Raw genomic sequence first — 24,276 nt, 5'->3', positions numbered from 1 at the left:
GCTGTCTTAAGAAGCTTGTAGTCGAATTTGGGAAGTGAGACTAACATGTGTGAGGGAGCTCATCCTGAAGACAAAACGTGACATCAACGGGCTTGTGCAGCTCAAAACGTCTAAGAGGATGTGGACAAATCAGAACCTTTATATGCCACTGGTGGGAATGTAAAATGGTGCAGCCACTTTGAAAACGATCTGGCAGTTTCTTAAATGGATAAACATAGAGTATGACACAGCAATTCCACTCCTAGGTATATTTCATTTCAAGAGAAAGGAAAACATATGTCGACACAAAATTTCGAATGTGAATCCTCTTAGCAGTATTATACATAACAGTCAAAGAGTGGAAAAACCCAAATGTCCATCAACTGATGAATGGTAAACAAATGTGGTATATCCATACGACGAAAGATAATTCAGCCATAAAAAGAAATGAAGTTTTGATACATGTTACAGCATGGATCAACCTTGGATCATCCTTACACTAAGTGAAAAAAAAGGCAAACACATATTGCATATTTCCACTTATATGAAGTATCTAGAGGCAGAAAGTAGGTTAGTGGTTCTCAGGGATGGGAATGGGTGTGTTGAAGGGAAATGGCAGGGAGCTGACTGCAAATGGAAGCCGCATTGGTTTTTCAGGTGATGAGAAAATGTTCTCAAATATGTGGTTATGGATGCACAGCTCTGTGAATGTACTAAAACCCAGTGTATTGCCCACTTTAAAATTGTGTATGTAATGGTATGTGAATTCCATTTTTTTTAAGATGCCAAAGAGACATGGGTACAGGAATTCAGTAGAGAGAGAAATCAAGCTTAGAAGACCTGCAGAGACTTCCAGGAGAATTAGAAAGCTGAACTAGGTCTCAGGAATGCATTGGATTTAGGTGGGAGGTGGGAGGTGGGAGGGCATTTTGGATGAAAGGAAGAAGATGGCAAAGTGAGGAGTCATTGTTCCAATCATGAAAAGAACAGCCAACACACGTTGTAACACGATTGTCAGTGAACTTGTGCTTTCCCTCACTAAAAAGTACATCTGCCTCTACTTCAGGTGGAATTCATAGCTGAAGAACAGGCAGCCAAAATGCAAACCATGGAAGCCTCTATTTTCACTCCTGTGGCTTAGTATTTTAAGACACTAACTTTTAGATTTCTACATTAGACTCAATGTTTAACACTAACCTAGCTTGACCTTTCACTGTATAATGATACTTGTCTTATGACTGTGCAGTATTCTATTTCTTTCCCAATATGTGAGGGTCTGAATTTCAAGAAGGGGAATGTCTATGTATATGCGGGGACAGCAACTGCAGTTCCTAATCACGTTAGGAGATTTGGAAATCCCTTGTGCTGTTTGTTTTGATAAGTTTTCAATAGTTTACTATTCGACATTAGAGGTCATGCCTCCTTTTGGAATCAGCTCCACTCAGGAGACTGTATCATGGTGTTGCATAGCAGAATGCTATTTAAAAATAACAATCTCAGCACATTCATCAACATTCCAAAAATACTCTGCTTGGCTCTGATGGCAGGATCTGAGAACACGCTGGTCATGATGACCACAAACTTTGGGAGGGATTCTTCCTGAAACACAGCTCGGTGGGGCAAAAGAGAAAAAGTATGGTATTTCTGGGATCAGAAGGACATCTAAGGGAAGCTAAGCCAGCCTCGCATCCTCATTCTGACAATCGTTATAGGTAGGCATCACCTTGACTTTAACATTCAGTTTTATGTCCAGCCAGCACAAAACAACAGTTTTTACCTATACAATCCTAATAGCCTAGGCAAAACCTTGAATGAAAAGAGACTATAAAAACTCTAGAAAAATACATGTCTAGAGTAGGCTTCTCAATCTCATACCCTTGTCATTCAGGGCTGGATAATTCTTTGTGGTGGAAGTTGTCCTGCACATTGTAGATATTTAGCCAGCATCACTGATCTTGAACCAATATGCTCCAGTAACACACCACCCCTACCCGACTAGTGAAAACCAAAAATATCTCCAGACATTTCCAAATGTCCCCTGGTGGGGGGGGCGCAAAACTGATTGAGTGAGAACCAACTGTCTAGTATGTAAATGACACTGGGTGAGCAGATTTACCAGGGTACATCTATTAGGCATGTATTATTAAAATTCAATGAATTCTTTTGACACTTTACATGTTTAAGTGATTTTTAAGGGCATTTCTCTATAAGCTGGCATACTCTGGAATGCTGATACCCTCTCAGACCACAACCAGCAACTGTTTCTAAAAAACAAAAACTACCCTGGCTGCAAAAAGGCAAAGTAATCAACATTTACCTGCATGCGGTGGAAGTATCATCACAGGTGTTGTTTCATCTGTACACATGTAACATTGACACTGGGGGTAGTCATTATGAGTAGGATGACAATAAACAGGCAACCCTGTCTATTTCAAAATTTTAAAAAAATTCAGTCAGTTCTTAAGAAACTCAATCAACCGTTTATCTTAAAACTATATGATAAAAGATTACCATCCACTTTGATTTCAACGTCTCTGAATGTTTCCCAAACACTAAAGACTGTGAGTCATGCTTCAAGCCCATGTCTAATTTAAGCAAAACTTTATATAGCAAATGAATTAACAAAATAGATGAGCTCTGTCTCCATTTTACAGGAGGAAATGCATCATACAACTCAGGCTTTATGACATAGGAGTCGCCTCTCCCTTAGGATGACTTTGTCTGAAATTGTGTTTGTATCAAGAGGTCTAGCAACCGCTGGCTCACTCTGTGAGTATCAGCTCCAAGATGCTGCCCTGGCAACCGAGCCACACTTGCAATGTAACAAACCCTGAAACTGGAAGCAAAAAGAGTCTTGCATCTAAGCACTGGATCTAAATGTTTCACACATGAGCACTGTTTGAACTATCTATTCCTCTTTCACCTGCCACTTCCCTTCTACCCAGGGCCCTATTACATAAAGGCTTAGGTGTTCTGGGGAATAAGTGGGCGTCAATTGTGGCAGGGTGTGGGAGGATGCCTAGGTTACCTCCTGTATTACACACTCTATTTAGGAGGTGGGCAATTCCTATTTATATAACCCCTGATGAAGATACACCCCAGCAATTTGGGAGCGGGGGGATGGCCAAAACAAGTACGTAATGTCACTTGAACACCTTGTGCTAAGTGCGAATCTGATTACTGCCTTCATCTTCTTAGAAAGGAACAGGTATCACTGCAAACAATAGTTTGTGGCAGCTGCCCAGTGTAGGAAAGCCAGGGGGCTGAAATTCAAAGCCAAGTGGGACACCAGCAGAGAAAAGTAGCTAGGCTTTACCATGCAACATGAAAACACGACTCCACCCGCACTGCACCTACCGAGACTCTAGATCCTGAGTGCTTCAGTGGGAGAACAGAAAGGCAGTCCTGGGGTGCCCAGAGCTGGTCTGTAGGATGGGACAGAGTGAAGAGGCCCACTGATTGATATGAAAACTTCCACAGCAGAGAACTGAGTCAAATCTGTTGCCTTTTGGGTTCTAATTCAGTCCTCTAAAGCCTTAATGTCAAATACAGTAGCCACTGGCCTTCGTGGCTATTCAGTGTTTGAAATGTGGCTAGTTGCAATTAAAACATGCTAGGAGTGCAAAATACATGCCATATTTCAAAGATTGAAATGAAATATATATATATATATATATACATATATATATATATATATATATACATGTGTCCTTACTAATTTTACTACTGACTGCATATCAAAATGGTAAAAGTTCAGACGTTAGGTGAAACAAAATATATTACTGTTTCTTTTTACCTTTTTTTAGAAAACATCTAATTTTTGTGAAAACTTTAAATTACCTATGTGGTTTGAATTAAATTTCTACTGGATACTGCTGGTCTGAAAGCTGAATGTTACTTTAAGGCATAATTTATGTTGAGCTCGGAGACGCTTTCATAACAAAGTGTTGCTTGACTGAGCTTGGCTATCTACTGCAAAATGTTAACTTCAAACATCCTTGAAAACTAAAATTTCATTCACTGCCTCCTTGGCAAAATCTGTCAGATAAACAAATCTGATGTTTTGAGACATGAAAGCGATGGTTAACAATGTAAGTAAATTTTCTTCCTTTGCAGACATACTTAAACCATGTTAAAGTAGAGATGAAACAGGCTCTAACATTGAAACGGACCTATAATTAGGTGCTAATGTTAAATATCCTGCAATGTTTCAAAAAGACACATTGATGGAAAAAGGTCAGGCCTATACAAGGCAGGAGAGGAGAAAATGTTGAATATATGAATGCAAATATGTTACAGATATCTGAGTTCAAATACTCTATGTTTTCCAGGTACTACTTGCTTTTTGGCCCCTCCTCTCCATCTTCACCACCACCTGGCCAATTCACGGGGTCAGAGGCAAAGCCATTTTCTTCATCTCTCAGATGAGCCTCTCCACCCGTGGCATCTCCCATTGCTCAGCTGCATTGTACTCCACCAATGGAAACCACCCTAACTTTTGGCTCCAGAACCTGCCATAGTCACAAGAAGTCTTCAGGTTGGCAACAAGGTCACCCTTGCATCAAAGCCTTAAATTTTAACTCCACATATCCCACCTGAGCAAGAGTCTAAAGATGAACATGAGGCTCATTAAGCGTCAAGACTCCCAATCTAGTCAAGTCAATCTTCAGTCCTTTTAATGGAATGTATAGATTAAAATATAAAATAATCCTTTTCATTTGCATTTGTTCAATTTATCTAGAAACCATTCCGTGTAGTTAAAACTCAATGAAAGTAATAGCGCCTGCCAACAAGAACCAAATTTTCTTTTCAGTTTGTAAGTTTTATGCCCCTAAAAGCCTCTCCTTAAGAAATTTTGTATTTGCGGGTGGTTATAGATTTTTTTTTTCCTAATCTAGATCTCAAAGAAAATGTGGTCAAAGGATACCGCTATGGGTAACCTCAGGAAGGAAAAATGTCTCCAAAAATATTTTTTAAAAAGAGTAGGTCACAGCTCTTAAGGCCCAGTACAGCAAATCCTCAGCGACCCTGGATCATCTGGGAATGAGTCATTCCAGATAAGCACACATCCTGGAGAGCCCAAAGTTTATGTTCTAACCATCTTCTTGGAAGAGCTTTCATTTTTCTGCTGGAGACATTTTCTTGTTTTTTAGGCCACTGAACCAGTTAGTCTTATAGACATAATTAGAGGTGAAAATGCAGATCCAATACAGAGCTGAGTGAGTCTGTCATGGTATAACCACATGAAGTGAGGGTGTCTCCAGCCATCCACAGTGACAATTATTGTGACTGATGTCCTTTCAATGTGGTGATCAGTGGCCTTAGGCCATATGGGGCTGCTGGCTGCCTCTCCTGCGAATGCTAGAGCACTTCTTGGTTCTACCTCCTTACTGACTTTTCTCTTTCCCCCTGTCAACAGTATGGGCAAATTGCTATCCCACTGTTGAAAGTCACCTCCACCACTTAAGGGGCTGTGATGCCCACTCTGAAGTCCCAGATGACCAGAATGTTGCCAGCACATAATCTCTACCATCCTTCTCTTCTTCACTGCCCCTTCTTTGTCTAAAATTGCTTTTTCACACTTACTATTTCTCAAGATGAGTTTCTCATGCATCTATTACCAATCGGGTAACATGTCCTTTCCTTCTGTAAGACAAAATTCATGAAGGATGACACCACTGGGTAAAAGCACATGCTCTCCAGATCCCAGCTCAACTTCTCAGAAGAATTTCTTTTCCCTTTTCTTCTTCCTTTCCTCTCTTCCCTCCTTCCTTTCCTTTCTTTCTTTATCATTAGTCATTTCTGCAGGCTTGTGTCCTAAAAACTAAGGGCTTACTATATGATTTTATATAATCACAGGGAAAAACCCAACTAACTTTAGAATTTGAATGGTCTGGCAAGGATACTGGAAATCCTTGGTTCCTATACTAAATACTGAATTGCTGTACAATTAATTTCTAGTCAAATAATCAATTTCTGCTCCAGTTTTATTAATGAGTATAATTAAGTCAATAGCAAAAGAGTAAAGGGTATCATTTCCCCCTTGGGAAGATGAAAAACAGTTTAACATGAAGGAGTCTGAATCTGGTCTTTGGAGTCGGCTAACAGAAATTCAAAACCTAGTGCCACCATTTAATATCCTGTGACTCTGGGAAAGTTACTTAGCCTCTGCAAACCTCAGTTTCTTCATCTATAGAATAGGATAAAGAACCCCCACTAGAAAGTTGTTCTGATGATTAGAAAGTACACATAAAGGCACAGAGTAAAATGTTCAATACAGAGGAGGTATGTGGAGAAACATCTTTTCCTCACTTCGATCCCCTGGCAATAGAAGACTAAACTGGATCTCAGCAGAGGAGGGTAATCCTTGAACAACTGAGAGCAAGCAAGAATGCATTTTCCAAGATAGTAGTCTTTCTTCCTTTAGAGGTTCATGGTACTGTTTGGCCTAGGGCATTCTGACTGAGCTTGCTATAAACACGCACACACACACACACACACACACACACACACACACAAAGTAAACACATACAAACACACCCCCCACACACACACCATCACCACAACTACCACACCAGTTAAACAGATTATGCTACATTTGCCTACAAATGTCCACATAAAATGCATCCTAGTTTCCTGTGGTTGGCAGTCATGGTTGCTCCCAGCATGTTGGCCCTGATTAATGTGTGGGATATGTGGGTTTGGGGCCCTAAAATATTCCCAAGTTTTCAGTGAGAGGCCACACTATGCTCTCGTCAACAGCCTTGCTCATTCTGTTTCTCACAACATAAAATAAACTGCCTGTCATATATATTTTGAGTAAACTGAGAAGTTTCTTAAGTACATGTATGGCAAACCAACTCATAAATATTGGGCTAGCAAAAAATTCATTCGAGTTTTTCCATAATGCAAACGAAATTTTTGGTCAATCCAATAGATAACCAAGGAGCTTTTGTTCCATAGGCAAATGTCCTTAGACAATGACCTTACCGTGGAATACATCATTCAAATCTGGCATTGGTTGGCTTTATTATTATTATTTTTTAGCTTTATTATTTTTATAACTACTTTATAAAGATAAAATTCACATACTATATAATTCATGCATTTAAAACGCTCAATTCAATAGTTTTTAGTATGTTCATGGGGTTTTGTAACCATCACTACAACCATTTTAGAGAGTTGTTGTCACCTCCAAAAGAAACCTCATAAATATTAGTAGTCACTCCCCATTGTCTCCCACACAGTCCTAGGGAAGCATCAATCTACTTTCTGGCTCTGTGGATTTGCCTATTCTGGACCTTTCAAAATAAATGAAATCATATGACGTGACTTTTTGTGTCTGGCTTCTCTCATTTAGCATGATGTTTTCAAGGTTCATCCATGCCATAGCATGGAACAGTACTTCATTCTTTTTATTGCAGACTAATATTCCATTATGTGGGTATACCAACTTTCATTTACTCATTCATTAGTTAATGGACATGTGAATTGTTTCTACTTTTTGATCACTATACATAATGTTGCTATGAACATTCCTATACAAGTTTGTATGTGGATACACTTTTCACTGCTCTTGGGTAGATATCTAGATGCGGAATTGATGAGTCATATGGTAATATTATATTTAACTTTTTGAGGAACTGCCAGACTGTTTTCCAAAGTGGCAGTACCATTTTACATTCCCACCAGCAGGGTATGAGGGTTCCAATTTTCCCATCTTCTTACCAACACTTGTAATTATCTGTCATTTTGACTATTATCACCCTAGAAGTTATAAGATGGTTCATCCCTGTGGTTTTGATTTGCATTTCTCTGATGACTAATGATTTTGAGCATGTCTTCCTGTCCTTATTGGCCAACTGTGTGCATGTTACATATGTTTACTGGCCATTTGAAAGTAAATGGGGTGGAGGCATATGATGAAATTCACCAGAATTGTGAAGGAATCAGATATAGGAATGTATCCTATAGTTCTTTTCTTTTTCTTTTTTTTTTTTTTAATTTCTGCTAACACAGTGAATGTCCTAAGGAATTTGTGAGTAACTATACTCCTGAGACTGGAATTTGTGAGCTAACCATAAATGACTTAACCAAAACATGATGAAATGCTTTTCAACAAAATGCTGGAGGAAGCAGTGAGATTAGTAACTAAAGAAAACAAATCACTTCAATAACATAACTTTTTAAAAAAAAACTATGAAAATAAAGCTATACGTCATCCGTCCATTGGGTGAAGGTATTATCACTGGTCCTTGCGTCAAAGATGAAGACCCCAATCTGGTAACCCATCAAGCAGAATCTACTGAAGTGACATAGTGTGTGGGGGTGGGAGGAATGGGATGATTAATAGCAAAAATAACAACCAACTTATCAGTGCACACTAACTGAGAAGCGTTGTTGCAAACAGTGAGGCAAGCACTGTATAAGTTTCACCTACAATATCTGTTGTCCTTGCCACAACTCTGTAAGATTTTTTAATTGCTGTTCTTTGCAGTGGTTTGCTGAAATGTTACTAAGAAGGGCAACACAATTCTCTCCATGCCCACATTCATCTCTGCTGAGGTTGGCAGCCGCTAGAGGCTCCGAGAGCACAAACTTCCCTCCAGGTAACAAAAACCCACCCTTACCCATATCTGATTGGTCCAGGGGTGTTGACTGACCAACAGTCACTGAATAGTAGGGGCCCATGAAGAGACATGCTGACATCATTCTCCTGGCACAGATGCCACTGCTCAAACTGAACTAACTAATGGGATTCTCTCTGTTCCTAGTTACCTGAGAGATGTAGTCATTGCTGCTCAGTGGGTGAGGATCCAGGAACAGTCAGAAGTAGACATTAAAGTAGTAGAATCCCAAAGTGAGTGAGTGAGTGAAAGTTGCTCGGTCGTGTCCAACTCTTTGTGACCCCATGGACTGTATGTAGCCTGCTAGGCTCCTCTGTCCATGGAATTCTCCAGGTCAGAATAATGGAGTGGGTAGCTGTTCCCTTCTCCAGAGGATCTTCCCAACCCAGGGATAGAATCTAGGTCTCCTGCATTGCAGGTGGATTTTTTACCATCTGAGCCACCAGGGAAGCCCAGAATCCCACAGTAGTCATCCATGAATTCTTCCTATTGGAGTTGACAAGATATGCTGGGCTGGAGATCCTGTGGATATCCTGGCAATAAAGAACCTCCTATCTTGAGTATCCAAAGGTTCTAACACAACTTCATCATGTCTTTTTTTATGTATGAGGAAACTGATCACAACACACACACACACACATCACACCATTTAAAAATTTTCAATAGCTTCTTCTTGGTCCTAGGCTATAATCCAATATTATTCTATGGCCTACAAGACCCTGTCATTCTTTTTGCCCACGCCCATCCACTTCTCCAAATGTTTCTTATGTTCTCTCCCCCTTACTCACTCTGAACTTGCTTCATTCAGCTATTTGAACCTGCTATTCCTCTTTGTTCAGGGTCTTTGCACAAACTATTCCTTCTTTCTGGAGGGCTTTCTCCCTCTCATGGTCAACCTAATATCTCTTCAGCCTGGATATCTTGCCATAAACACCACTTCTCCAGGCATAAAAGATACATGTGCCACAGCCAGCTCGATCTGGTTCCACAGCCCTCAGAAAAGAGTAAGGGTGGGCATCTCTGAATTGCACCCCATGATTCACTGGAAGGGCTTCCCTGGTGGCTCAGATGGTAAAGAATCTGCCTGCAATGCAGGAGACCCAGGTTTGATCCTTGGGTTGGGAAGATCCCCTGGAGGAGGAAATGGCAACCCACTCCAGTACTCTTGCCTGGAGAATTCCATGGACAGAGCAGCCTGCAGGCCACAGTCCACGGGGTCAAAAAAGAGTCAGACATGACTGAGCGACTAAAACTTTCACTTTCACTTTCACTTTCACTGGAAACCTAAGTCAAGTGTGTTCACTCAGGAGCATAAGCAGGGACCTATGGCCACATACCCTCTGGCCTTCTCAGAGTCTTGCAGCCAAGAGCTAAGGCTAGAGAGCTGTTGAACTTGGGGGCCCCTGTCACATCCTCCCATGAAGCTGCAAACATAGTGCCAGGCCTTCATACTCACAGAGACACACAGGCCTAGGCAAGGAGAGGAGGAGGGACCCTTGGGCATGCACTTTGCTTTCTGTAATGGATACGGCTGGGATGCAGTGGAATTTTATTTTTTTAAGGATACTGCTTTAAATACATAATGATTTTGTGATTGCTAAAAGAGCACTACAGAAAATAGTGTTGTAAAGCAAATAATCACCTTCCAATGTGCCTTTGTTTAAAACGGAAATTGTAACAAAACTAAGATAGCACTTTGCTTAGAAAGTTGAATTTCTTAGAAGTCTAGAGTGTCTAGTTCAGTAGGATGTATCTGTGTTAACCACAAATGTATGCTTGCTCAGATGTGTGTGAACCCCAAATAAAGAATAAAAAATTGGGCTTTGTCTCATTTCTTACATTTTTATTTTTCTAAGTGGGTGGTCTAGAAGGGAAAAAGATATACTATAATTTTACTAATGTATTTCAAGTTTGGCTGTGTAAGATTGATTTCAGTCCTTCATTTGCAAGTATATACTTTCTGATTCTCTTATTCAGGCCTACTCTTTACAAATAACTTTATTGAGATGTATTTTGCCTATCATAAAATTCACTTATAAATTTACCAAAATCTGCAACCACCACCACAGTCCAGATGGAGCACATCTCAGTCATTCTAATAACATTCCTGGTGACCATGAGGAGTCATTCCCCTTTTCCATTCCTAGCCTCAGGCAACCACTAATCTACTTTCTATCTCTATAGATTTGTGGAAAGTATTATATCTTCACACACACATACGGAATATAAATCAAAAATACATCTCTTTTTAACAAAATCCTACTTATACACCAAGATTTTGCTGTTTGCAATGTTTAAAGTATTTTTAGTAACAAATAAATGAAAGGTTGCAAAGAAACCTCTGAAAAACAGTCCTACAAACAACATGTTTTTCCACTGTAAAATACTACTTTAAAGCTTATGACAACCAACCAACAGACAGCATTTTTCCATCATGCAATGTTTTCCTCATTAAAGTCGAAAGTGTCCATTTTACTCTCTTCCAGTATTCCTATCCCCTCAACCCCAATCAAACTCTTCACAGGTTTATAGCACATATTCTTAACTTCATGTGCAGACAAAACCCTGGAGAAGTTTAGTCTCCTCCAAATTTGGATCACGAGCTGAAGCAAGCAAATGAAACTTCCCCAAATGACATCCTGTTCCATAGCTTTTAAGAGCTATGATAAAGTTTCTAGACTCTCTTTAAAGATATTCTGGAAATTCATCAGACTAGTCATAAAGCCACTAACTTCCTTAGCAACCCGGTAATATTGTGAGCTTTCCAAGTTAATTATAGATCTTGTTATTTTAAGAAACAATCATTAATTGAGATCTTTTAATTAAATTAACAAGAGGTTTTTAAATAGGTTCTACAAAATAACCCTTTGCCCCTAAACAACCAATGAAAAAAATTCTTATCATGGTAAGTTAAAGAAATGACCATTGGTCAACATGACAAATGTATGAAATTAAGTCATTTCCCCATAACTCTCCAGCCCAGCACAACTGTGAAAGTAGATAAATCACATTTCATTTGAGTTTGTACCACCCAATTTACTGCCCTAAAACACAACAGCCTTGTTCGGGCCAATTCACAGACTTCTGACAGCAGCCTTCACAGGCCCCAGGTCGCCGGTTTCTGAGTCTAGTACACTGGTTCTCACAAGGGTGCTGACCTGGTTTCTATTTTCAACTGGAATTTCCTCCTCTGGGGTGACAGGATCCCCACCCTCAGGGGCATTCACCCGGTTTTCTGTTCAGTGCCCCTGTTCTATAGCTTGCCCCCTCTTGAATTCCCTCAACTGAAGGGAATTCCAGGCTCGCCTCCTGCAGAGTCCAATGACAAGAACACTCTCGGACATTATGCTTCACATATGGCGAGAATCGGGTTTTGTGAGCGTCCCAAGTTCCTCTTAGGAGACACCAAGGTGATATTTACTCAGGAAGTTGCTGAGATCTAAGACAAGACCTGCAGGAAATGATAGCGGGGAGGCCAGGTTGTAGGGCTAAAGCTGTAAAGACATCTCCATTCAAAGGGTCACAAGAATGTGGAAGAGTCAGCCAAAAGAAACATCACAAAGCATAAGATGGGGCCACATCCCTTGGCAAAACACAGGCTGCCCTGGAGGACCAACAGCTCTCTCACCACCCAGCTCTTGTGGCTGCACTCAGCAAGCTATATAGATTTTAAAGGGTTTAAAGAAAAGGGCATTGGTGTTTTTAGGGTCAGCCCTTGGAGGCCCTTTACATTCTTTGCTCTGAGGGAGTTCTGGACAAACTAATGTAAAAATCGCAAATGCAAAACAAGAGCCAGCACTTTAAACCAAGGAGTAAATGACATTTTTCCGAGTTCAACTCTCCATTTTGAAGGGGTAAGAATAGCAAAGTTTGCGAAAATTTTTCTGCCTAGAATGTTTACAAAATAAGCTATGTGCTTAGTCTCTCAGTCGTGTCCAACTCTTTGCAAGCCTATGGACTGTAGCCTGCTAGGCTCCTCTGTTCATGGGACTCTCCAGGCAAAAATACTGGAGTGGGTTGCCATGTCCTCCTCCAGGGGATCTTCCCAACCCAGAAATTGAACTGGGGTCTCCTGCATTGCAGGCAGATTCTTTACCAGCTGACCTATGAGGGAAGATATGAGAAAACACAACTTTTAACTTAAAACTTGCAGAGGGTTTTCTGGTGACTTAGAGAAGGAGACGAAGAGGATAGGTTTTAGACACTATAAGCTATATGTGAATGCATCTTACTTTTTAATTAAGAGGAAGTCTGAGAGTAGAAACTAGATACTATCCTTTTTCGAAATTTTCCTTTAGCACTGGACTTACATCTGGTTCTCCACACATTCTAGTGAATAAATGAATGTTCAGTGTTATTTTGCCCTTATCTGAACATACTCAACTTTCTTCTCCACACGGACCATATGTGCCCCCTTTCTTTTGCCCTCGCTCTTATATAACAGTGGGCTTCCCTGGTGGCTTCAGACAGTAAAGAATCTGCCTGCAACGCAGGAGACAGGGGTTCTATCCCTGGGTCAGGAAGATCCCCTGGAGAAGGGAAGGGCTACCCACTCCAGTATTTTTGCCTGAAAAATCCATGGACAGAGGAACCTGGCAGGCTATAGTCCATGGGGTCACCAAGAGTTGGACATGACTGAGTCACTAACACACTTATAACAGTAGATCTATCTACAGCATCTGTGGTCATTTGAGACACAGCTTCAGACCAGAAATCCACAAACTTTTTGGGTAAAGAACCAGATAGAAGATATTTTAGAGTTTGCATGCCATAGAGTCTGTTGCAACTACTCAACTCTGCTGGTGTAACCTGAAAGCAGTCATAGTTGATACGTAAATGAAAGGGCATGGCTATTTTCATGGACACTAAAATGTTTATTGCACATAATGTTCGCATGTGATGAACTAGTCTTCTTTGGATTTTTTCCCACTATTTCAAAATGCAATACTTATCTATTCTTACCTTGCAGGCTGTTAAAAAAAAAAAAGGCAGGCAGCAGCCCAGATTTGGCCCATGGGCCATAGTCTGCTGGCCTCTGATTTAGACGACTGAGTGACTGTGACATGCTAGGTGCTCTACTAGGTGTGACCACCTACAGAGCAAACTGAAAAACAAAATGGGATTTGGCAACTGTTCAGTCAGTTGATTTGCTAGAGGAAGACAGGGCAAAGGTTTGAAACTTCAGAGAGGAAATTCTGTGTGTGTGTGCATTATTTTTAATTTCGTTTATCCATGTACACGGCAAAGTTGATCAAACTCATCAGCTAATTTCCAAATGTTAGCTCTGATTTGTTTGAACTACGGTATTAATATTTGCTTCTTCTGATTGTAAATGACCTCATCCACAACCTCAGAAGACGGTTTTAAAAACGGGAGCCAAATTTATAAATCTTTGTAAAGTGATACTAGTAAATTAAAACGAATTAAAAAAATCTCCTGGGAGGTGAATGTTTTCCTTTTAATATATTGAGGAACCAGTGTTGCTAAGCCCAAGGAAACAGGGGAAGACTGTGGTGATTCTGTTTAAATGTTAATAGATTCAGTCTATTTCTATAATATTCCCTCAACATCTATTCAGTATATATCCAATCAATGTGGATGTGTGGAGACTGGTATCAGAAGGATCGTCCCATTATCCTGCCTCTCTTGCTTAATTAGGTCATAAGGAAATGCATATTGATATATGTAACAGAAAGGAATCATTGAGCAAATAGGAAAAAATTGAGATAGATTTGCATCTTCTTAAAAATGTCAGTATTTTCAAAATTTGATTACATACTGTGGGAAAGTGAATGATTTGCCCTATTTCTTCACCCCTTACTGTGCTCACACCCCTGCCATGGCCCCATCATGGAGGAAGTATATTTCCTCACTCAGTGACATCAGGCTTGGTCATGACTTGCCTTGGTCAATGGTAGATGGGTAGAGATGAGAGTGTGCCTGAGCTCAGCCTGCGCATTAAGAATCCTTAGTCAATTCCATTTGTCATATTGTGCATCTGCACTTCTCCAAAGAAATGCTGCCCCACCAACCTAGGTCCTAGAATAAACACATGTAGAATGGAATCATTAAGAAGTCAAGCCCTGTAGGGCTGGCAGCTTGACCTCGGCTCCATCAGTTGAGTTCTGCCCAAATAAAGCCACACGTCTGTGAAAATAAGTGATGGTTGTTTTAAGCCACTGATTTTCAAAGTAGGTTTTTTATGCAGCAATTTAGTGTGTTAATAGCTAACTGAAAGAAACACAATTCTACATTTTCGATAACACAGCGCAAAGCACCATTTTGTGTGTCTGTGTGCACATGTGTATGCATGGCCGGAGTTCTCTATTTCATTCCTTTCTAATGATATCCAAAATAAAATAGTGTCCCCCAGTGCTGAAATCTCCTGGAAGGCCCCGTAGCTCTTCACACCCAGGTTCTTCCTACAGTCCCTACAATAGGATATGAAGGACCCACAGGGTAATGAGGGCCTTCCCTGCCTACTGAATTGAAAGCAATATGTTGGTCTAAGAGGTTTTAAAAAATATTTTCTGTTTCTAATAAAGATCAAGGGAAATCATATAGTAAAACTGATAAGTAGTAAAAACCAATAATTCAAGTATCCAATAAGAGTGGGCCTATGTTAGAAGAATCAGGCAGCATCAGCTCTTTTTACAACTCTTTTTTAAATAGTGGGAACCAAATAAATGCAGGAAGTCTTTAGAACTGTGTCCCGAATGATAAGGTTTCACTCTGCAGCCATCCTGAATAAAAACAGCTATTGAGGGTTTTTTTTGAACCAGCTAATCTTGATAAGGCTCAAACGTTTCCCCAAGAGAGGTCTATGAACCGCCACTCCCTTCTAATTGAATGAATAAAAATTCATGTGTACCATTAACATCAGGGTTTATATAACGCTTGTGCTGCCCAGCTGGGTCGTGGCTACTGCAAATGCATGTGGGACTTGTGTTTATCCTTGTTCATAAATACCTTTCTATGGTACAGTGCCTGCTCTCCTGTACCTTTTCCAGGCGGCTGCAAGTTCAACCATGCAGTTGTCATTCCTGAAATGGATGTTCCACTAGAACAGCCATGCAGAGAAGAAGCATGGAGCATTCATGCAGGAGCTAAATTCTGTGCTGTTTCAAGTAAAAGCACTTTGCTAAAGAAAACACAACAGTTGGAATTACAAAATAACCACAATGCTCAGCTAAAAATACCAAACAGGATGTTCTTTATTTGTGGTTGTATATGTTACTAACAACAAGAACATCAAAATCCTCTCGGATCTCATTGTCAATTCACCTTAAGTTTCTTCTGTTAGGTCTCTGGACCTTTCTGACATAAATGATCAATGGAGACAGGAATGTTCCTGCTGTGCCAGAAGGACAGAGAAAGTAATTTAAAAGGTGGCATTTTATGAAGAACGGGTCAGTGGTTGCCCGGATTAGAGAAGGAGGTAGGAGGTAGTGTGGGTGTAACTACAAAAGGGTAGCATGAGAGAGCTCTTCTATGGTGATGGAAAAGTCTCATATCTTCAATGTGGTGGCAGATATGCCAATCTAGACACATGATAAAATTGCCCAGACATCTCTCTGTCTCGCTCTCCATCCCTCTGACTGTCCCTCCCTCCCTCACAAAATAGGAAGGAATGCATGTAAAAAACTGGCGAATCAGTAACAATGTCTATAATCAAGTTGACAGCATTATACCAATGTGAATTTCCTGATTTTGAAATTGTTCTGTAATTGTGGAAGATGCTATCATTGAGGGAAGCTGCATAAAGGGTTTATGGACTCTCTTGGTTTTACTGTACTTTTGCAACTTGCTATGACTCTAGAATATTTACAATTTATGCAAAGCTTTTAAAACTGTCATTTCAAAGGTAACATCTCAACCCAGTGCCATTTTGCAGTCAGCCACCATGCAGTGGTTCAAGCACTGAGACTCGGCAGTCAAACTGATGAGGACTTGAGTCCCAGTTCCACTGCTTACTAGCTGTTGTGACCTTGAAAGAGATCTAAACTCAGTGCCTTGGTTTCCTCATCCTATAAGTGGGAATGATAATAGGACCTACCTCACAGGGGTCTTTAAAGGATTAAATGAGATACTACAGGTAGTATGTCCAGAATTCATGGAAAGCATTCAGTAAGTATTGGCTGTTATTATTATTAAGGCGGTAAATCAGTCTAAGTACTTCTAAGAGCATTAAGTTCTTGATTAACTTGGCTGACATTCAAGCACACACTAAGTGCCAGGCACATGCTTCATGTGACCAGGAGATAGAGTCTAGACATGGGCCCTGGTTTTGGTCTCTGTCCCTATGGGTTTCTCAGTTCTATAATGAATATGATCTTTAAAGATGCAATTTACATGCAAGATGGATGTTATGAAAGTGGAAACACAGGGGCCTTGAGGAGGAACTAACTTAAGAATGAGAGGCCCTTTCTGCAGTCAAGGTTGAAATGGGAGCTTTCTCTCTGCTAAGTTACTGGCGTACAGGATGGTTCAACTGCAGTCTTCAGCTGCAAGCACTCCTTTACCAACAGACAGAAATGAGAATAAAGCACAGGTTAACCCATTGGTGTTGATGTATAACTTTAACGGTTAGAACTCTTTACCCATCAACCAGAAAAAGACTAAATCCATTCTTCCTTTATCATTCTTTAGAAAAGACATTAAACTATCCCCAGGGGTATAGAGGAAAAGGAATTTATTATAGTTTAAGTTTGTATTAATAAATTTAGATCAAAGCATTTCTGAATTAAGTATGGAGTTTCTTGATTTTAAATTAATTACAATACCTATGTAAATACATCACTGTATAATATGTGATAAGTAAGGGCTTTAACAAGCTTTGAATATTAAAGGCATGCACATCATATACAGGTGGAGTTGGCATGACACATTACTAGCTTAAATATGGTAATATAGATAACCCATGGGGAGAGGAAAGAGCCACTGTAAGCAGTTTGGGAGTCCTCTATATACTCAGGAATTTAGGGTCTTTCTTAATGCAATTAAACTTCAAACAAGACTGACATGCATATGATGAATTTTCTATTTGCCAATTCTCCCCCATGTCTGCCAAAACAAAGCAAAAAATGTCCTCCCTTTTCTGTGTTGGCCTTTGCCCTCTGAAACTGATCTCAGTGGATTTTGTTGGGTTTAGTACTAGAAGGAGATGAGTGAGCAGAAGACCAAGAGGTCAGAGTGTTCATCTCTCATCCCACTCCACCCCTGCTTCTCTATATTTTGCCCTTGCTGCAATCCTCACTGGGTACCTTTCCAGGGTCCCTTCCCACGAGGTGGGCCGTCAGTGGGTTTTGGTAATGGTGGACCCTCTCTGTCTCCCTGTGGTCACGGCTTCCCCGCTGCTAATTTCTCTGTACCTTACCACCCTTGTTGATTCTGGTTAATAGTCCTTTCCTTAGGCATTTTTGAGTGTCCCATCTGTTTCCTGTCACATTCTTATGGATACAATGCCCTTCTCTGTGAGTCAGTAGCTAAGGTGGGAGAACACCTTATCTTTTGAGATCGAAGTTAAGACTGTGGTTTACATTTTGCTCAGACCATCAAACTGACATCATAATGGAACTGTTACAGGTCATGTGCATAAATACTCACATAAATAATACTACGTGTGACCATTTTCAAATTCCCTCAGCAAACCTGACATCCCATTTTCTTGCGAAACGATTATTACTCTGTGGATTGAATTAAAACGGCACTGCTAAATAAGGACTTCAGAGTGATGTCCAAGAGTCCTGTCCACAATGGGCGGAGCTCATGCCTTGTGTTCCCTGGCACAGCGGAGCTCAGCAAATACACAACCGACATGCTCCGCACACTGGTGACATACTTTTAGCCTCTTTATTCCACTTGGATGGACACCTTTCTTTACCAAGATCTCAATCAGCTATAGAAAGGGGTCATTCAAAAGATATTTTTAAAATTGATTCATCTGAACATCTTTTGCTGTTTCCATGGCAACTTCCCCCAAAGCCATAACTCTAAATTCCTCTGAAAACTTCATCTCAGAAATCTAATGTATTTGGCACTCCAAACACTCAAATTTTACTATACAAATTTAACTTGGAAGAATTCTAAGACTGTGTCAAACAACCCAAAAAAAAAAAAAAAAAACGGAGAGAAAATCCTGACCAGTTTTTATTTTCATTTTAAAGGATCATGACATCTTTCAAGGAAAGAGCCCTCATCAACACTGCTCATATTTGAGTAAAGTAGTCTCGTACTTTGTGTATAATTTACCCAAACTGAGATGTATCCCACAGCCACATCCAAGCAGTCACCATAAAGACAGAGAAAGCAGTACCATACAAGGATGGGTGGTAGTCCTTATTGTTTCATTTGATCTATCTTTAAGTTTTTAAGTATTCAGAAAGTACTTAAGAACAAAACAAATCAGAATAGTTGGTCTTCTGAAAATAAGATTAGAACCAGAAAATCTGAGAGGGTACATTAAAAGATATTAAATTAACTGCATTCATTTGTAAACCTTAGCGATCTTAGTCCAAAATTTTGCAAGCTCCTAAGACTTTTAAAACTATTTACTCCCCCATTACTTCAGAACTTACAATCTAAGACAGGCCATGCTAATTAACATTCACTGATGTGGCCAGGACTTGAGAAGAGGCCCCACAATCCTTGTCAGTGGCAGATAGAATACCAACACACCTGCCACCCTGGGCTGATTGGGAGTTCTGTGGGGTTTTTTTTTGCAGTTGACATTTGTTCATTTATTAACCCTTCATCATGCAAACTGCTATTTCAAGGCAATATATCATTATATGGAATTATTGGTCAATAGTCCACATCTCTGACTAATGGGAGACCTTCCCTCTCCCCTTTAAAATTAACATGAAATCAAATAACCTGTTCCAGCCAGTCAAATGCTCCCATGTAAGACTTTGCCACTCCAAGAAGTAATATAGAGAAACAAGGATAGTTAGAAACTATTTAAGTCTGAGTACAAATCATAGGATGATGAAGATCATAGCAAATTATATAATTTTTAAAATTCTAAAGGAATTAAGCACTTATTATGTTAAATCCAATGCCTTTGAATCAGTTTGCCTCCTTAGCAATAGAAATGGACAATGACTCAAATCTGACTGATCTTGTCACTCTGTCCTCCTGGGTTGTCGAGGGGCCCACATTGGACCAAGGAGGTGTGTCTTGACTGGGAAATTTTTAACCAGGATGGAATTGAGAGAGAAGAGCTGAGAGAAGCTAACTTTCTCCTTCTCACTTTTGTTTTTCTTTCAGTGCCTTTGCATTTCCCCCAGAGCAGGCCAGTCTGCATCACATCCTCAACAAGTGATTGTTGGAGAGTGGTGGACCCTAGCTCCCCACTCACCTACAGTCATGGACTCAACATCCAAGCATGCAGGCTTTGGGAGAATCCTTCACATCCTAGTTGGGAGATGATGATCACTAGTTCTAGAGCATCACCGACTTGATGGACATGAGTTTGAGTAGGCTCCGGGAGTTGGTGATGAACAGGGAAGCCTGGCGTGCTGCAGTCCATGGAGTCACAAAGAGTTGGACATGACTGCGAGACTGAACTGAACTGAACTGAATTCTAGAGCCATGACTACCATGTTTAATAAACTGCTATTCCAGCTATCTCAGAATAGAGGTAGTGAACTGAGACAAGATCGTTAGACACTGATGCATCAAGAAGTCAGCTGAAGTCTGACACAAGAGAGAAGACAGGAAATGTTTAAAAACAAGATCCAAGATGACAAAGGGCATCAGGAGTTGAGGAGTGAAGAAGCAAAAAGCCCAAGGCAGTGAGGCTTCTAGAAGGTCCACCATCACCCTTCCCCCACGGTGTGAAACATGATGCTCATAGCCATGATTCACTCACATTTGGAAGAGGTAACTCACATTTTGTCTCACTCTTAAACAGTAGGGAAAGACATACAATTCATTTGAGAGACCACAATACAAAACGAACCTCTCAAACGGCAAAGATGTTGATGTCTACAGAGATAAATCTAAGGCAAAGTTTCTTAATTTCAGCACTACTGACTTTGGGAACGGACAAAGCAAACTCAGGTCTCTACCTACTAGATGCCAGTAGCATGCCTTGCCAGCTGTGACAACAACAATGCCTCCAGACATTTCTCAGTGTCCCCTGGTTGAGAGCCACTGGCTTAGACTGCCTAGAAAACAGATGCTGAGGGACATTTTTGCCCTCACACTATGGGAGAGGAAGCATTCCTACGCCTCTTGTACTCTTAGTGCGTTCAGCTGAAATGAAAATGTCAGGTTACAAAACAAAAGACCTCTCTGAAAACTGGTACTCCATTACCTCAGAGTCACCTCAGGAGAAGCCCTACGTTGAACTCTCTGGATCCCTCTTACCGCTGAATCTAGACTTTGTAGAGGCTTCTTGAACAATATCTGGTCCACCATGTATTTCAATCATTTGGTGGTTTCCAAACATGGCTGTTGTCAGAATCACTGATGCCAAGCCTTAGGCCTTGAAGAGTCTCATTTAGTGGAAATTGGGTGAAGCCCTCAAGCCAGTACGTTCTGCAATCATCAGCTGATGATGAGCGAAGTTTTGAATCCACTGTGGATTGTGGTGTGTATAGGTGAAACCACTCAAGTAGCCAGATTCATTTCCTCATGGATGTTTATTGTGTGCCCATCCTGTACCAGGACCCATTCTAGGCAGTGGGAATATAATGGGAAAAGAATGATGAGGTCCTTGCCCTGAATGTAGGGAGTCCAACACATCTAATATAATACTAAGTAGTGGAGCAGACAATGAATGCAGCATCTAGTGTGCTATGATCAGTGGATTGATGGAATCAGAAGCACTTTGGAGTGAGCAGTCGAGGAAGTGAGTTTTTTCCTCCGCAACTTACAGGATACACACACACACACACACACACACACACACACACACACACACACACAGAACACCCAAGGCAGAAGAGACAGCAGGAACAAAGGTCCAGGGCAGGAAAGAACTGGTCACATTTGAGGAACAGAAGGTACACTGATGTGGCTGAGCAGTGTTAAGCTGAGGGAGGGTATCAGGAAGCAGGGAGATTTATGTAGGAGGACTTGGAAGGCCAAGGTCATAGATGAAGGTATTAGTCTAAGTGTAATGGAAACCAATCAGAGAGCTTTAAGCACTGAAATGTCACAATCTCATTTTTTAAAAAGATCTCGACTGGTCCCACGACTGGACTACAGGGTTACCATGTTGTCTTAGTGAGGATGACGGATGCTGTGTGTTCGGGTTTAGATGACAGCAGTGCAGGTGGAAAGAAGAGGATGAATTTGGAGAGTGCTATGAAAACAGACCTGGCAGGGCCAGGTTCAAGGTGGGGGATGCAGGAAAGGGAGGGCTTCAGGATGACCCCTAGGTGTCTGGCTTGGGCAGCTCACCAAGTCACTGACCATTTACTGAGGCAGAAAAGGCCAAGAGTGATACAGGTGAGGGACAGGTGAGAAACCAAAAACCCAGTGAAGAGTACATACAACTGGACAATAATATCACGACCAAGTTGAGACTCAAGTGAATTTGGTTCAGAGTTATCCCCAGGTGGGGAACAGAAAAAGTAAATAATACAAGTTTATGATCAGAAAGGACTGAGGCCAAGGGGAGTATCTGTTTTCTTATGATTAACAGATATCTCTGCTACACAACATGCAACAGGAATACGACTGTTTATCAACTAGCAGTGGTGCTTAACAAGGGTTTTGAGGGACTTTCCTGGTGGTCCAATGGTTAAGAGTCTATCTGTCAATGAGGGGAACATGGGTTTGATCCTTGATCTGGGAACTAGGATCCCACATGCCACGGGGCAACTGAGACCCCGCACGACAACAATTGAGCCCGCATGCCCTAGAGCCTGTGCTCCACAACAAGAGAAGCCACCGCAATGAGAAGACCACACACAACAACTAGGGAGTGGTCCCTGCTCGCCACAACTAGAGAAATCCCAACAGGCAGCAACAAAGAGTCTGTGCACTGCAACGAAGACTTGGCACAGCCATAATCATTAAATAAATAACATTAAAAAAAAGAAGTGTTTTGAAGGATGGGAGATGTGGCTTCCTAAGATGATGAGAGTTCCAGACCAAAGAGGTTATATTCAGGGGAAACTCAGGGCAGCAGGAAAGAAAGTGTGTCGGGAGGTGGGGATGGGGAATGGAAAAGGTATCCACCATTAGTAGAGGTGTTAAGGTGATTCAACAATCTCCCACTGATTTGTAACTTGCAAAATCTGGGCTTTTGTGAGGAGACAAATGAGTAGCAAGCAGAGTATTATAAAAGTGAATTCTGAGCCATGCAGCAGGCCAGTACAAATTCCGCTGAATTTCCTAAGATGTCTACACTGGCAGAACTGATGGATGATGACTGATCCATATCAGATCGGTGCTGCAAAGGTGCCTAGTTCTGGGTGTCTTTGGAATACCAAAAAATAGCCTGTAATCAAGGGCTTCCCGGCAGTTCAGCAGTAAAGAATCCTCCAGGAATGCAGAGAGACGGGTTCAATCCCTGGGTCTGGAAGATCCCCTGGAGGAAGACAGGGCAACCCACTACAATATTCTTGCTTGGAGAATCCCATGGACAGAGGAGCCTGGTGGGCTGCAGATCACAGGATCACAAAGAGTCAGACATGACTGAAGCGACTGAGCACACACACACTCATCCTATAACCAACACCACTGAATTATTAAGCAGACTTAATGGCTTTAAAGTCTTTCAAAATCAAATGTTCATAGAAAGCAAACTTGGAAACTTTCATAATAAGACCTCAACAGATTTGGGTGAGGAAAGGCTCCCTGCCAGGGTAAGCAGCTTAGCCCTTCCAGTGGGTTCCTTAGGGAGGAGGAACCATAAGCAGAGAAAGAGTCAGTGTTTAGTAACCAGGCCATGGTCAAGAGCATAGAGGATGGGGGTCTGCACCAAACAGGAAGTGATGTCAGCAGCAGAGAAGCTCAGAAGTGGACCAGTCCAAGGGACGAAAATGGCTGCATCTTGACAGCTAGACTCCATGGGGGGATATCCCAAATCAGAGCCTAAGTCCCTTGCTTTTTGCCACACCTCAGTGAACAGAACACTCGTAACCCATCCATAGACTTATCTTTACAGGCAGCAACATGAAACCTTATTGTTTCTCTTTCACAAAAAGAGGGTGAAAATAAGTGAGTGCCTCCAGGGAGATGCTGGGGATAATAGTATTCCGTAAGTTGTTCCAAAACGCCTCCGATAAGTTGTTCTAAAACTAATACTCAGTATAGTGATTCTACTGAAGTCACCATACTTAATTGCACAGGTTGTCATGAAATTAGGCATTTGTCACAAGATCTTGGTAGATGATCAAGGTTTGCAATATTCTCTTTGGAGTTAATGGAAGAAAGCATATGAGGACTGTTGGGAAAGGCAGATTAAGGTAATCTTTAACTCAGGCCAAGCGACCTGACTTTTGGGGGCTCAACAAAAGGAGGAGAACATTGCTAAGGCCGTGATCAGTGAAACTAGGCTGATTCATTCTTATACCCCCAGCACTTGGGCTGCATTTGAGGCTCTCTCTGAACCTCTGTGTTGGTCTTTCTGAAGTTCTGCATGTTCTTTGAATAGAATATATATAATATTCAGAACATTTACTCTGTCTTCTCTTTCTCAGTCTCACTACAC

The 24,276-nt window shown here is 41.0% G+C and overlaps 2 protein-coding genes across 5 annotated transcripts in view; one reads left to right on the top strand and one right to left on the bottom strand.

Moving 5' to 3' along the window:
- ARHGAP6 (Rho GTPase activating protein 6) overlaps positions 1 to 24,276 on the bottom strand; it is a 511,541-nt gene that overhangs the window by 245,807 nt on the left and 241,458 nt on the right. The gene's annotated exons all lie outside the window — the stretch shown is intronic.
- The window catches only part of AMELX (amelogenin X-linked), a 136,195-nt gene that overhangs the window by 109,206 nt on the left and 2,713 nt on the right, over positions 1 to 24,276 (top strand). The window lies entirely within an intron of this gene.

This window comes from Dama dama, chromosome X (genome assembly GCF_033118175.1).
Source record: "Dama dama isolate Ldn47 chromosome X, ASM3311817v1, whole genome shotgun sequence".
In the NCBI taxonomy this organism is placed as follows: domain Eukaryota; kingdom Metazoa; phylum Chordata; class Mammalia; order Artiodactyla; family Cervidae; genus Dama; species Dama dama.
Note: the sequence above shows the minus strand (reverse complement) of the source record. Positions and strands in the feature narration are given on the sequence as shown.